Raw genomic sequence first — 14,551 nt, forward strand, 5'->3', positions numbered from 1 at the left:
ATATTTGTCTGGGATTATTGTAGTTTTAAAATGGAAAATCTCATATCCTAGGAAAAAAACCGTCAGCCTCAAGCAAAACAAGAGAGTCAGTCACCCTAATGGAGATATGAGTTATTATTCATATTTCCCTAATCTTTGAGAATAGTTTTCATGGTTCATCTTGGCAAAAATTCATCATCCAAGAGGCTGGGCAAAACAACTCCAGAATGAAGGGTAGCCTTGACATTGAGGAGTGGTGTCTTTATGTCAACATAGTGGAAGGGAAGAGTAAGAACCCTTTCATTTTCCAACCCACTTGTGATGGCAATTCCACCATCAGTTCCAAGTCATGCTATCCAGACCCCATCTCCATCCCTTTGCCCAATTATATTAAGGGTAGCAGATCACTGGTAAAATTTGCAGAGGGTCTCCTTTTCCCAACACCAATTAAAATCTAAAAAATATTCCAGAAGGTCGGCGAAGAGTGGGAGTTGAAACCTGCCAGTTTCACTTGACTTAAACGGCATCAAGCAAACAGACATACAGACTTTAGAGAAATTAAGCTATCTGCTTCCCTCCAAAGTCACCAGAAGCAAAAAGCAAGCCCTCTTGAACATTCCACGTGGAGCAAAATGGAAAGCCTACTGCAAGGTCATTTGGGGTTTTCGTTGGGGAGGAAAGACAGGCAGGGGCGCCTGGGTGGCTCAGTCAGTTGAGCATCCGACTTCGGCTCAGGTCATGATCTCGCAACTCATGGATTTGAGCCCCGCATCGGGCTCTGTGCTGACAGCTCGGAGCCTGGAGCCTGCTTCGGATTCTGTGTCTCCCTCCCTCTCTGTCCCTAACCCACTCGCATTCTGTCTCTGTCTCTCTCAAAAGTAAATAAACACTAAAAAAAAAGAAAAGAAAAGACACAGGCAACATCTAGAAGTCCTGTGTAACCCAGCAACAAGACGCCTTCAAACAAAAGACTGTGATTTCCATCCCAAAGGTCTTTCAGGCCAGTCACCTTTGATTTGACCCTGTCCTTCCTCATGAGTCATGCTGGCGGGCACTGTCCCCAGGCAGCCCAGCCTCCTCTTCCTCAAAGTCACTGCATCCATCAGAGATTCAGTCCTGGCAGCCACATCCCAGGACAACTCCAAGGATCTGAACATCCACCTCCAACCTTCATGGGGAAGGTATCGGGGATTTTAATTTCCGATTAAGCTGACTTTATGAAAAAGAAATGCCTGGTGAGAAGCTAGACAGTAAGAGAAATAGCATGTTGTCCTTGCCCCTGGATTCACACTCTAATAGGAAAACCTTCCTTCTCTGGGGAGATGGATAGGTTGTTTTTCCTTTGCCCCTTCGTCCCCTTTGATTTCATTTCAAAGGAGCTTGTGAAATAAAAGGATGTCTTTTGAATCAATTCCATTCACACTGAAGAAACCACAATATCTTACTTTTCACTTCATTAAAAAAAAAAAAACACTCTTTTACTTAGCCTCCATGAAGCTACTGGGTATGGAATCAAGCCTTTTATATGAAAGTTGCTTTTCTTAGAAAAGTTTGTAGTTGCTGGCCATGTGTCAGTAAAGGTGCAGCCCATGCTATGTAGATGCCTTTAAATTTCCTTTTCTGAAAGTCAGTGGGAGGCTGCAAAACACCAAAGGTGTGGATGATCGTGGCTCAAGGTAACATAAATTATAGCTAATGCACTTTCTGTGGATTGGAAAGATGAAATTATAATTTCAATTGGAAGCAGCCTCCGGCTCCATACCCCCAGATCATAGTAAATCTCCCATTTGAACACTCGCACCTCTGAGGCTTCTAGATTGAATCAGAGCCCCAGAGGCCGCCTGCCTTCCCCTGCTTTTGCAGACTGACTTTTCCACTGAACGCGTACTGTGATACGCTAACATATCCTCACCCCTATTGGTTTAGTTTTGTGTGGTTGTTCCGTTTTTGTTTCATTCTGTCTTGTTTTAGGAAGTCTCTCCGGAAAGCATGCTTGACTTCAAATTTGAATTTGAGCCCCAGAATACCACTAATTGCCTGGAACTTCAACAATCTCCTGAGCCTTTCTGCATGTTCGTCTCCTATCTAGAAAATAGCAACAATGACACAATTATACAGGTTTCTGGAAGAATTACCACAGCACAGGTGAAAGCGACTACACACAGTAGGCGCTCAGATATTTATGCAATGCTGCAGAGCAACTATCACCTGGATAGCACACAAGACTGACTTCAAATAGGTCGCAGTCTCATGATAACTACCATCTATCAAGCACCTATTATGTGCCATGTGACGCGCTGGGTATTTTCATAGGCACTGTCTTACTTAATTCTCACAGCAACATTATGAGGTAAATATTATTATAGCCATTCTGTAGATGAGAAAACAAAGCTTGGAAAAGCTAAATAAATTTCCTAAAGTCACAAGATTAATACATGGCAATGCTGAGACGAGGATACAGGCCTGTCTGTCTTCATACAGCCCTCCAGTGCAAGCTGAGAAAGCATTAAACACATGCGCGCGCGCGCACACACACGCAGAGCTGATCATATTCCAGAATATTCCCCACTCTTGTTCAGGACTCGGAGGGTTAAAAAGAAGATGACTAAATAGCATAAACAGCTGGTTCCAAGGTGCTAGTCGCTCTTCTGTGATACCATTTTGTTTGTGCTTCTGCAGCTGTACCAGAAAGTTTTTGTTCTCTGAAGAAAATACTGAACTGAAAAGATAATTGGAATTCAAGACACACATGTTTTCTACCAGCAAATAAGGAGAAAGCACAACAGCATTCTTGAAGAAGGCTGATTTTTTTGTGTTTTGCAATTCTGCATTTTCAAAAATGACATCTGTTTTGTGAGTGACTAAAAACTCTGGAGGAAGAATTTGTAAAAGGAAATAAAATTGTGTTTCTGAGCATTTGCCTCCTCGCTGCCTTCAAATGATGTTTAGTTGGCCCATTTTCCCCAAAACATTGTCAAGGCAGAAGTTTTCTATTTCCTGCTCACATTTCTGACAGGTTTGAAATGATGTTCCAGTGGCAAATGTTTTAAAAGTTTCTTTTAGCACTTTTCCTCCATGTATCAAATCATTCTTTCTTTTGAGCACTCCAAAAAAAAACAAAAAACAAAAAAACAAAACTGTGCCTTCTAGGAGCATAAATGAATATAATGCATCACATTTATATCATGCATTTCTAGAAGGAACTCAAAAGTATTTTACTGTCTTCACTTTTCCAGGCTGTGTATTTTTTGCTGGTGCATCAACAAATACAAAAGTTTAAGGGAGCCATTTCTTATTCATTCCCATCTCTTTGATTTATCACTTCCTGTTCCATAAATTTCCAGTCTCTACTTCACACAAATAAAAAGATGCCGTAACTCATGTAGTTTGTCAGCCAACTCCCAGTTTTAGAGAAGAATGAATATTATCCAAGGTCATCTGAAGAGGTCCCCACTGTAAAAGGTGCGGTGTCAGGTGAACCCCCATTCTTCCAAATCTGCGGGTGGCCACTCCACAAGAATCACCTTCTTCTTCCAAAAACATATGAGAGCTTCCAAGCTGTAACTGGCAGAATCAGCACCCTTCAAGGTGGGCAGGAACTTCTAGACTGCAGGTACAAGTCTTTCTCCCTCTGTTTTACCCAAAATTTATGGAGCCATACATCACAGAGAAATGAAATATAAATGAATCTTTGGGAACTCTCATGAGGCAGAAATCTCCCAAGTTGTCCTGACGATTTAGTTCACATTTATCTAGCCCCATAATTCACAAACCATAAACGCTGTTTGTACAATGCTTCTTTCTCAAAGCTCATATATGTCATGTTTGTTTGTGATATCTTAGTTATGCACACTTCAACTTCCTCTGAATTTTATGCATTGGCTAGCCAAGCACACCCGCCTCAGTGTTTGTTTCTGACACAATCCGTCTGGCCCTTCGCTATGTATTGACTTCATGTTTCTTCTTCCGAAGTCCTAAAGCAGAAAGTCCCAGACTTCTTCACATATAGGGTGGCTCTGTCTCCAAGCCTGGAGAGACCAAAGCTACAGTGAGCCTACCAAGGAAAAAATCATATACCTCATTCTTGGTGTCAAAGGCTTCATCAGCCAAGGCCACACAGAATGCTACTCACAGACAGAGAAATCTAGATACAAATAATGAAAGTAGCATATTGGTCAGGAAACTGAGGTAGAACAAGAGTTCTACCATGCCTGATAGTTTGTGATTGGGACCTAGGGTAGGCATCATTCTCTCTCTCTCCCTTTGAATAGTTTCTGGTGTCACCAGTGAGACCCTTCACATTGTAAGATAGACTCCACCAGCTCCCCATCCTGAAGACATGCTTCCTCACAGAGTTGTTCTTCTGGAGAAACTCCTGGGATTGGAAGCCCTGGTTCAACCCAAAGGACAGTCCCCACGTGTCCAGTGTAGGGAATATGGTAGGTACCAGATTCATTTTTAAATCATGATGAAGCACAGGAAAAGTTAAGATGGGCAAAGTGGTCTTATTCATTGTGCACACATGTCACATCATACATAGCTTCCTTCTTTAGACAAGATGCTCTCAGACCATTTAGACAAACTCATGAATTTGAATATTTTCGTTTGTTTTTTGTAGTTCCCACTGCTTACACCCTATTTTTTCCATTTTTTATGACAAAATTATTTTCTTAGATGTTGCCAAGGGTCTCATTTATTTTCCTCCAAAAATTATCTATGTATTCTTCCATACTTATAGAAAGCCACTCTTTTCAATTCACTCATCTTTTTTTGTTGTTGTTCACCCTCCATTCTTACTGTGAACTTGGCCTCTTCCATAAACATGCCTACTTAAACACTGACTGTGAATGGCATGGTCTCTCCTCACCTTTCTAAACTGTATTGGACCCTCAAGGTCTATTTCAAATCCCAGATTTTTCACCTAGGTGTCTAAGATACTAACCAGTGTTGATCTCGTCACATAGGAACTGTCCATAGCATCACAGCATGAACCACAACACATGAGTTTGTGTTATATTGCCCCGTTGCCCAACTAGAAACCTATGACCTTCTCCTAACAGTAAGCACAGACTTAGGCAAAAAACAAGCATGCAATAAACACTTAAACTGAACACAAGTGGCCATAGAAAAATTAGAAATGTGGACACACTCAAGAAATTTTCATTTATCCGTATATATATCCAAAAATGTTTATGAAGTCCCTAAACTCCTGTGGTAGGCAGCAGGAAAACAAACACACATAGGTCATAATCACTGTTCCCTAAAGATCTAGTGGGAAGAATACAAATGTGAACAAAGAATGCATTAATGTGCCGCCACATTCTGTGTAGCAATGATTAAAGGGAACAGTAGAAGCACAGTGGAGAGAGTGATCAGTTCCAACCTTACTTGGAATTGAAGCGATGATTTAGCTGGATTTTGAAAAAATGACTAAGATGGAGAAGGAGAAAGGGAAAATGTTCTGGATAAAGGGAGAAGTTTGAACAAAGTCAGGATATAATATTAACAATTGGGGCACCTGGCTCAGTTAGTTGAGCATCCAACTTTTGATTTCAGCCTAGGTCATGATCCCAGGGTCGTAGGATCGAGCCCAACATCAGGCTCCACACTAAGCATGGGGCCTGCGTGAGATTCTCTCTCTTTCTTTCTCTTCCCCTCTGTCCCACTCACGTTTTCTCTCTCCCTCTAAAAAACTTTTTAAAAATATTAACAATCTGTAAGGATGTTAATTCAGTAAGTATGATATAGGGTCTAGCAATTACCTTCTTAAACAAGCATCCCCTGGGTAATTCTGATGCAGGCAGACAGACCCAGAACCATACATGGACCCAAGGAACATCAGTCCACATCCTACTTCTTGAAAAACTTGCTAAGAAATATTTGATAGTGGGTAAACGTCCTCTGCGCCTCATTTGGTGAGAGAGAAGATCCACTCTGGTGTGGACAGGTCTCGCCTCTACATCCCTGCTTGAGTGAACCGTCCAAGATATGAATCTGGATATTACCTCTAGTTTATAATCCTTCAGCGACATCCGCCGACCAAAGACTGCCCAAGGCTTTAGTAGAGCATCCCTGGCCTCACATGAATTGGCCCTTTCCCTGGCCTCGCCTCTAGTCTCAGTGTTCAAACTCTACCTTATGATTATATCAAATGTCATGCCTTGTGCTGCTGTTTATCATTGTTATGAAGTCATTAAAATTTAAAACACATATAAAGGGCTTTCTGTGGAGAATATCCAATTAAATAAGATTATTGTCCTTATAGAAGTATAGGATCAATTTAAGTGTTAAGAATTAAATACCAGAGCACTTTCCTTTTGTCTACGGAATGTTAAACTGTCTCACAAATGCAATGAAACCAAAGGAGTTCAAAATTCTGAGAGAAGGTTAAAAGGTATCCCATGAAATAAGAACACAGTCGCCAAAAGTATTCTAATCCCCCATCCTAACAAATGTATGTACACACACACACACACACATATATGCGTGCACACATACACATACACACAGATGTCTCATACCACTGGAGGGCATCCTGGAATCTGTGCATCACCAAAATATTCAGTGATAAAGACATTTTCTTCTTGGCACATTAGAGAGAGAAACTGAGACCAGACAGCTAGTAAGATAAGACACACTCTCCCTTCAGGAGCACATGCTGCTTTGGCAAACACAAATATCACTCACTCACACACACATGTACTCAAGCCTGCGCATAATTCTCTTGACAACTCCAACTTATAACATTAGCATATGAATGCCGAGGCTTACAGTGATATTCGCCCACCAAATGGAATTTATAATATAAATGCAGTAAAAAGTATCTGAAAGATTACTCTTCGGTCTGAATTGAGTCTGTCAGAGCTTGTATGTAAAATATATGTAATATCTGTATAGAACCCAGTGTAAATATATTCTTCCCGCATGCTCCCACAGAGAAAAGCTGAGATGGTTAGGACAATACTAAATTCATACCTCCTTCCCAAATAATGCATAAAATAAATGGCTCCAATTCCCCAGCTTTATGCGTGTGTGTCTCCCCATTTCCAATATTTCACATGTATTAGGCCAAATGTGAGTTTTTTCAAAGTCGCTCTGTCTTCATTTTATTTTTGTGAGAGGTCCTTTTCCCAGCTGCCAAGAATTATTCACAACTCCAGGAGGAAGAGTCTACAATTGTATCCATAATCTACTCAAACAAGAGCCAGAAATTATTAGTATACGTGACACATCTTTCCCAGTGGATTATAAGTTCCTCAAAGGGAATGACACTGACGTGTTTATTTTTAAAGTCATGTCATCTTTTAAGTCCTGTGCCTGAAAAAGCAACAATTTATTATTTCCTGTGATTCTGCATGCTGGCGGGTGGTTCCTGTCGGCCCCTACCTGGACTCACTCAAGCCGTCCCATTCATCTAGAATGGCTGGCGGGGCCGACCGTATCTGGCTTCACTCACAGGTCTGGCAGGGAGCGCCCCGGGTCAGCTGGGTTTCCTTTGTCCTCTTCCTCATGGCCCCTTGTCCTCTGGTTGGCTAGACTTGCTCCCTTACACTGTGCCTCAGAGCAACACCGCAAGGCCCCTGAGAGCCTCCTGCCGCAGTCACACACCGTCACTTCCACCAAGCTCTATTGGCCAAAGCAAGTCAGGAGGTAGCCCCGGTACATGGAGGCGGGTGGGGAATAGATACCACCTTGTGGTAGGCGGACGGGCACAGTCACCTGGCAAGGGGGCAGGCCCCGAGACATAAGGGAAGCTTTGGAGCCATCCTTGCAAACAATTTACCACACCAACAGAAACCTGAGACCCACACGGTCGTCAGAGATTTTTTTGTTTAGCTATGCGTTCATTCATCCATCTACCAAATATCAAGAGCCTACAATGTAGCGAGCCCTTGATTTGGTTCTGGAAATAGAGGTGGCAACAAGGAGGAACCAGTTCCTGCTCTTGTGGAATGTATGAAGAGAAAATGAAGGAGCAAGAGAAAGAACAGTGATAGGCAGCTGTGGGGGGGTTGGGGGGGTCGTGGAGGGAGGTCCTTGCAGAGATATGGCTGCAAATTCTCGGCTCCCTTCAGAATTAAAGGTTTATAAATTTTAAACTGCCTGAATACCTTATTGGAAGTGGGAGACTCAAGCCAGGACACTCTCAAGGGACTCAAGTCACAGTTGCACTCCAAGGGGGTTAGGACTGGAACAGCAAATTTCTATTGAAGTCAGAAGAGTTTGCAGAAGCTGGAGGGACCGGCTCAGTTTTCCGTATGAAAGACTCCGAGACCACTGATCAGTTAAGGTCTGGTAGAAAACAGAAAGCAAACTCAGAGGGAATTTGGGGAGAATTAATGAAGAGACCACATATAGTCATAGGGGCAAATTTAAAAGAAACTACAGGAGATACTTAGATACCCAAGGACACACAATGGGAGGAAGATTTTAGCTAGCCCTGAAGCAACAGAAAGAGGAAATGTTTTCCTTTTGGTGAGGTTTTTTTTTTATTTGGATAAATGTATTTGAATTGAGCACTTCAAGATAACAGCAAAATCTTGAGAAATTCCACACCTCAACTACCAGATTTTTTTTATTTGTATCTCTTAGGAGATTTAACTTTTATTTCTTCCACATTATACTTATACATACACATTTGTTTCTCCCAGTACACAGTGAGCATCCTGAAATCCAAATGCATTTTTAAAAAACTAGTCTCTGAATCTTCACAAAGTTTAGCTCACTAGGTACTAATATTAAATATACATGTGGTTAGAAAATGTTTGACTTTATCCTCACTCTTTCACTAAAAGGGAAAAAAAATTACCTTTAGGATACCTGGAGGCTCAGTCGGTTGACCGTCCGACTCGATTTCAGCTCAGGTCATGATCCCAGGGTCATGGGATCGAGCCCGAAGTTAGGCTCCACGCTAAGCATGGAGCCTGTTTAGGATTCTCTCTTCCTCTCTCTCTCTCTCTTTCTCTGCTCCTCTCCCCTGTTCATGTTCTCACTCTCCCTCTAAAAAAATTTTTTTAATATTAACAATCTACAAGGATGTTAATTCAGTAAGTATGATATAGGGTCTAGCAATTACCTTCTTAAATAAGCATCCCCTGGGTAATTCTGATGCAGGCAGACAGACCCAGAACCATACATGGACCCAGAGGAACATCAGTCCACATTCTACTTTGTGAAAAACTTGCAAAGAAACATTGGAGAGTGGGTAAAAACGTCCTCTGTGCCTCATTTGGTGAGAGAGAAGATCCACTCTGGTGTGGACAGGTCTCGCCTCTACATCCCTGCTTGAGTGAACCGTCCAAGATATGAATCTGGATATTACCTCTAGTTTATAATCCTTCAGCGACATCCGCCGACCAAAGACTGCCCAAGGCTTTAGTAGAGCATCCCTGGCCTCACATGAATTGGCCCTTTCCCTGGCCTCGCCTCTAGTCTCAGTGTTCAAACTCTACCTTATGATTATATCAAATGTCATGCCTTGTGCTGCTGTTTATCATTGTTATGAAGTCATTAAAATTTAAAACACATATAAAGGGCTTTCTGTGGAGAATATCCAATTAAATAAGATTATTGTCCTTATAGAAGTATAGGATCAATTTAAGTGTTAAGAATTAAATACCAGAGCGCTTTCCTTTTGTCTACGGAATGTTACATTGTCCCATAAATGCAGTGAAACCAAAGGAGTCATGAACTCCTGGTTGTGGAATCAAGCCCTGTGACAGGCTCCATGTTGGGCATACAGCCAGCTTAATACTCTCTCTCCCTCTCCCCCTCCCCAACTTGTGCTCACTTTCTCTCTCTCTCTCTCTCTCTCTCTCTCTTAAAAGAAAAAAGAACTTTTGAAGAAACGCTTTTAACAAAAACCAGATGAGAGCCAGAGGTGTGGAAGAGAGCACTCTCAACAAGACGTACAGCCATGGAAGAAGCCACAGCCAGAAGAGCAATTCCAAGACACAGACGTAGCAGGGTAACCCAACCTTTTCTCTCTTCCTGCCCTTTTCTCTCCTGCCCTCCCCTCATTGGTCAGATCCAACCAGAAATCAGAGGGCATGGAATCCTCCACGCCAGTATGCCCACTAAATCATGGGTCAGCCATGATACCACTACACAAAACAGAGTACTGAAAAGAGCTGGAACTTGAGAGTTACGGAAGTGACAAATTTACTATTGAAGTTTTGAGCTTAAGACGCCTGCAGCCCATCTGATCATGCACCTCCTGTAGGTATGAACCTGGAATTCAGGGGCCACAATGTAGCTACAGATCAGGATTTGAAAATAATCAGCTTAAAATGGTTGCTACAGCCATATGAATGTAACATGGTCCAGACCAAGTACGTAGAGAGACAAAAGAACAAAATCAAAATTCCAGTTCTGGCATAGTAGGGACATATAAATGGAGCGAGGACGGCAATAGACAAAGACAATGAGATAAGTTAGAAGAGAACATGAGAAAAATGAAATCTGGAAATTCAAAGGAAAAGAGTGTTTCAAGAAGTTAATCACCAATGTTGAATGTGATAGTTTAACCAGAAAAGAAATGGATTAAGGGGTGCCTAGGTGGCTCACTCTTTTCAACACCCAACTCTTGATTTCTGCTCAGGTCATGATCTCATGGTTCATGAGATCCAGCCTCCCTCTCTCTCAGTCCCTGCCCTGCTCATACACCCTCACACTCTCTCTAAGTAAGTAAATAAATAAACTTTTTTAATATTAAAAAAAAATTTTAAGGATTAAAATCATACAAAATATGTCTCTGACCACAATGGAATGAAATTAAATTTGGAAAATTCACAAATATATCAAAACTAAACAGTGCACTCTTTAATCAATGGATCAAAGAAGAAATCACCAGGAAAACTAGAAAATACTTGCAGGTGAATGAAAACAATAAAACAACCCGCTAAAACTTATGGGATGTGGGTGAAGTAGTGGTTAAAGGAAAATTTATAGCTGTGATTGCTTACATTTTTTAAAAAATATTATCTCAGGTCTGGGTGGCTCAGTCAGTTAAGCATCTGACTTCAGTTCAGGCCATGATCTCATGGGTTCGAGCTCCACCCCGTGAGTCCCTCTGTCCCTCCCCCACTTGTGTTCTCTCTCTCTCTCTCTCTCTCTCTCTCTCTCTCTGTCAAAAATAAATAAATAAAACATTTTTAAAAATAAAAAAAATATTCTCAAATCAATAACCTAATTTTCATCTAGAGAAACTAGAAAAGGAAGTGCAAATTAAACTAAAATCAAGCAAAACAAAGAATAAAGAAATAAATAATAATAATAAATAAATAATATTATGAAAATAATAAATAATATGAAATATAATAAAGAATAATATGAAACATAATAAATAATATGAAAACAACTGAGATAATTAGGAAAACCAAAAGTTGATTTTTTTTAAGTTTATGTATGTATGTATGTATGCATTTATTTAGAGCCAGAGAGGGACAGAGAGAGAAGGAGACAGAATCACAAGCAGGCTTTACTCCATCAGCACAGAGCCCAACGCAGGGCTCAAACCCAGGATCAGTGAGATCATAACCTGAGCCACCAACAAGAGTCAGACGCTTAACTGACTGAGCCACCCAGGCGCCCCCAAAAGTCGATGCATTAAAATGATTAACAAAATTGACAAAACGTTAAATATGTTGATCAAGAGAAAAATAGAAGATAAAAATAATTAAATCAGGAGTGAAAGAGGGGACATTACTACCAATCACAGAAATAAAAAGGACTATAAGGGACTATTATAAACAATTGCATGCCAACAAATTAGATAATCTAGATGAAATGTAAATAACCTTAGAAAAATGCAAACTTCTGAAAGTGAAAACAGGATAAAAAATCTGCACAGACCTATATAACAAGTAAAGACATTAAATCAGTAATGAAAAAAAAAATCCACAAAGAAAAGCCCACAGCAATAAGTCTTTGCCTGTGGATTCTACCAAACACACACACACACACACACACACACACACACACACACACATTAATACCATTCTTTAACAAATCTAAAATATAGAAAATGAACGAATAATTCTTAACTCATCTTGTGAGGCCAGTATGCCCTTGACACTCAAATCAAAGACATCATAGGAAAAGAGAACTACAGAACATCTTTTATGAATATAAATATAAAAATCCTCTACAGAATCAAAATCCAGCAACCCATAAATAGGATTATACACCATGACTAAGTGGGATTTATCCCAGGAATGCAAAGTTGGTTGAACATATGAAAATCAAGCAATGTATTACACTATATTAATAGAATAACAGACTAAAATGATGGATCATCTCAGCAGACACATGAATATGCATATATATATATATACATATATACATATATATAACCTAAGGAATCTATAGGAAAAAAACAGCAGAAGTAATAAATGAGTTCAGCAAGGTTTCATGATACAAGATCAAGATACAAAAAATCTATTATATTTCTATACATTGGCACTGAATCATTAAAATCATATTTAAGAAAACAATTTCATTTATAATTACATTGAAAATATACTTAGGAACAAATTTAACAAAAGAAGCCCAGGGTTTATACAATGAAAACTACAAAACACTGTTGAAAGAAATGGTTATTTTGAGGAAGATAATGAGTGATAGGGTGCACTAGGGCAGCTTCTGGGCTGCTTGTAAGTTTTTATACCTTATTAACAAAGGTTGTTACACCAGAGTATTTAATTTGTAAAATTTCATTGAACTGTACACTTAACATCTGGGTTCTTTATTATATGTATGTTATATTCAATTTTTATAGGATGCCAAAAATAATCAAATCATATCATACTTTGTTTCTACTCTCATTATTAAACATAATGCACTTAAAACAGGAAAGACAGAAAACTACATTGTAATGAAGATATTGAATTTCAGAAAGAGAACCAATAAAGAGTATCCAACAATGGAAAATGAGTTCGAGTCACTGGATCTAAGTGAAATACGTCTTAGAGTAATAAAGGATCCTTTTAACACAATCCCTAAGAGAATGACAGTGATTATAAAGAACTTATAGAAGACCTCAATAAGAGAGATATTCTTGTTTTCGAAAGGAAAAAAAGGTAGATTCCAGGAATAATTCATTTAGAAAGGTGATATTGATTTCTATCAAAAATCAGTAACATTTTGGTCTCTAATACCATTCTGTACCACATGGAAACAGTTCTTTTCAGAGCAATGGCGGACCCAGACTGCGGCATGGAGGGAACAAAATGAACGCTGGATATCCTATTATTCCCCCAAGTGAGTAAATGTTAAAACAACTAGCAGCAACAACAAATCAGTATGCATTTGTCACAAGGATATGAAGGAGCTCCCACTGGCCAAATCAGGAATAAATTTAAATATCAAAATAATTAAGGATGGTAAATAATTATAGATATTGCAAAAATAGGAATTCATCACATTATTGATAATTAATAAATAAATAAATAGGAAGAGAAAGCTCTCGCTTTTGGTACGCAGTATAATTTCAAGAGCAACCAGGAAATATGGTGGGAAAGGCAGAGTTAGAAAAGGACCATTTAGCGCCACTGGCATATAGATTGTTTTAGGCAAGAATTATCTACAGATGCTAAATACAGGGAAAATTTGTGATGAGGACCACAGTATTTGCATAACTTTAGAGTAACTCCTAATAGATTTCTAGTAGTTGCAAAAGAAAAAATAATAGCTATTCAGTAACAAAATGGATAACACTTTCACCCAGTAATCAAAATTAATATGCCAATGTGGATAGACATAATCTTCCTCTAGAAATGATGCACTCAGAAGGCTGAAACCTCTCTTCTGGTCCAGCCTGGAATGTATAGCCTGATTTTAACCATGAGAAAACCTCAGTCACTCCCAAAACAAGGAAAGTTGTATTTTAAAAAAGGAATAAATGCGGTGCCTTGGTGGTTCAGTCGGTTAAGCGTCTGACTTTGGCTCAAACTGTGATCTCATGGTTTGTGAGTTTGAGCCCTATATAGGGCTCTGTGCTGACAGCTTGGATCTTGGAGCCTGCTTCAATCCTGTGTCTCCCTCCCTGCTTATGCTCTGTCTCTGTCTCTGTCTCTCTCTCTGTCTCAAAAATAAACATTAAAAAAATTTTTTAAGGAAAAAATACTAATTCTTCAAAAATGCCACTGTCATAAAAAAATAAATAAAACCAATGGGAAAAATTTCAGATTAAAGTAAATTAAAGAAATATAACAACTAAATGTAATACCTGATCCTAGACTGGATTCTTTAATGACAGGGGAAAAAAATCATTAAAGGGCATCATTGAGACTCTTAACAAAATTGGACTATAGACAGTAGTTTAGATAAACTAATGATGATATTGTTAATTTTATTAAAGTTGATAACAGCATCAGAGAGAAAGGGAGACTGATGATAAATGATAAAGCAAATGAAAGCAAATGAGGTAAAACAATAAAATGGGTAAATCTGACTAAAGAGTATATTGACATTCTATGTACTATTTCTATTGTTATAACTTTTCCATGGGCTTCAAATTATTTCCAAATAAAGGATGTTGAAAATTAAAAATCAAAACAAAATCTATAATAGT

At 39.3% G+C, this 14,551-nt stretch overlaps 1 long non-coding RNA gene across 2 annotated transcripts in view; it reads right to left on the reverse strand.

Moving 5' to 3' along the window:
* Window positions 1-496: 496 nt before the first annotated feature.
* The window catches only part of LOC106985757 (uncharacterized), a 30,285-nt gene continuing 16,230 nt past the window's right edge, over window positions 497-14,551 (reverse strand). Inside the window, exon 6 of one of the 2 annotated variants that reach the window (XR_001431968.3) lies at window positions 497-4,007. This is a non-coding gene — a long non-coding RNA (uncharacterized LOC106985757). Of the gene's footprint in view, window positions 4,008-13,087; window positions 14,059-14,551 lie in introns of those variants that run through there. The other variant, XR_003415201.2, reaches the window with a different exon arrangement.

Source organism: Acinonyx jubatus, chromosome F2 (assembly GCF_027475565.1).
Source record: "Acinonyx jubatus isolate Ajub_Pintada_27869175 chromosome F2, VMU_Ajub_asm_v1.0, whole genome shotgun sequence".
Lineage (NCBI taxonomy): Eukaryota > Metazoa > Chordata > Mammalia > Carnivora > Felidae > Acinonyx > Acinonyx jubatus.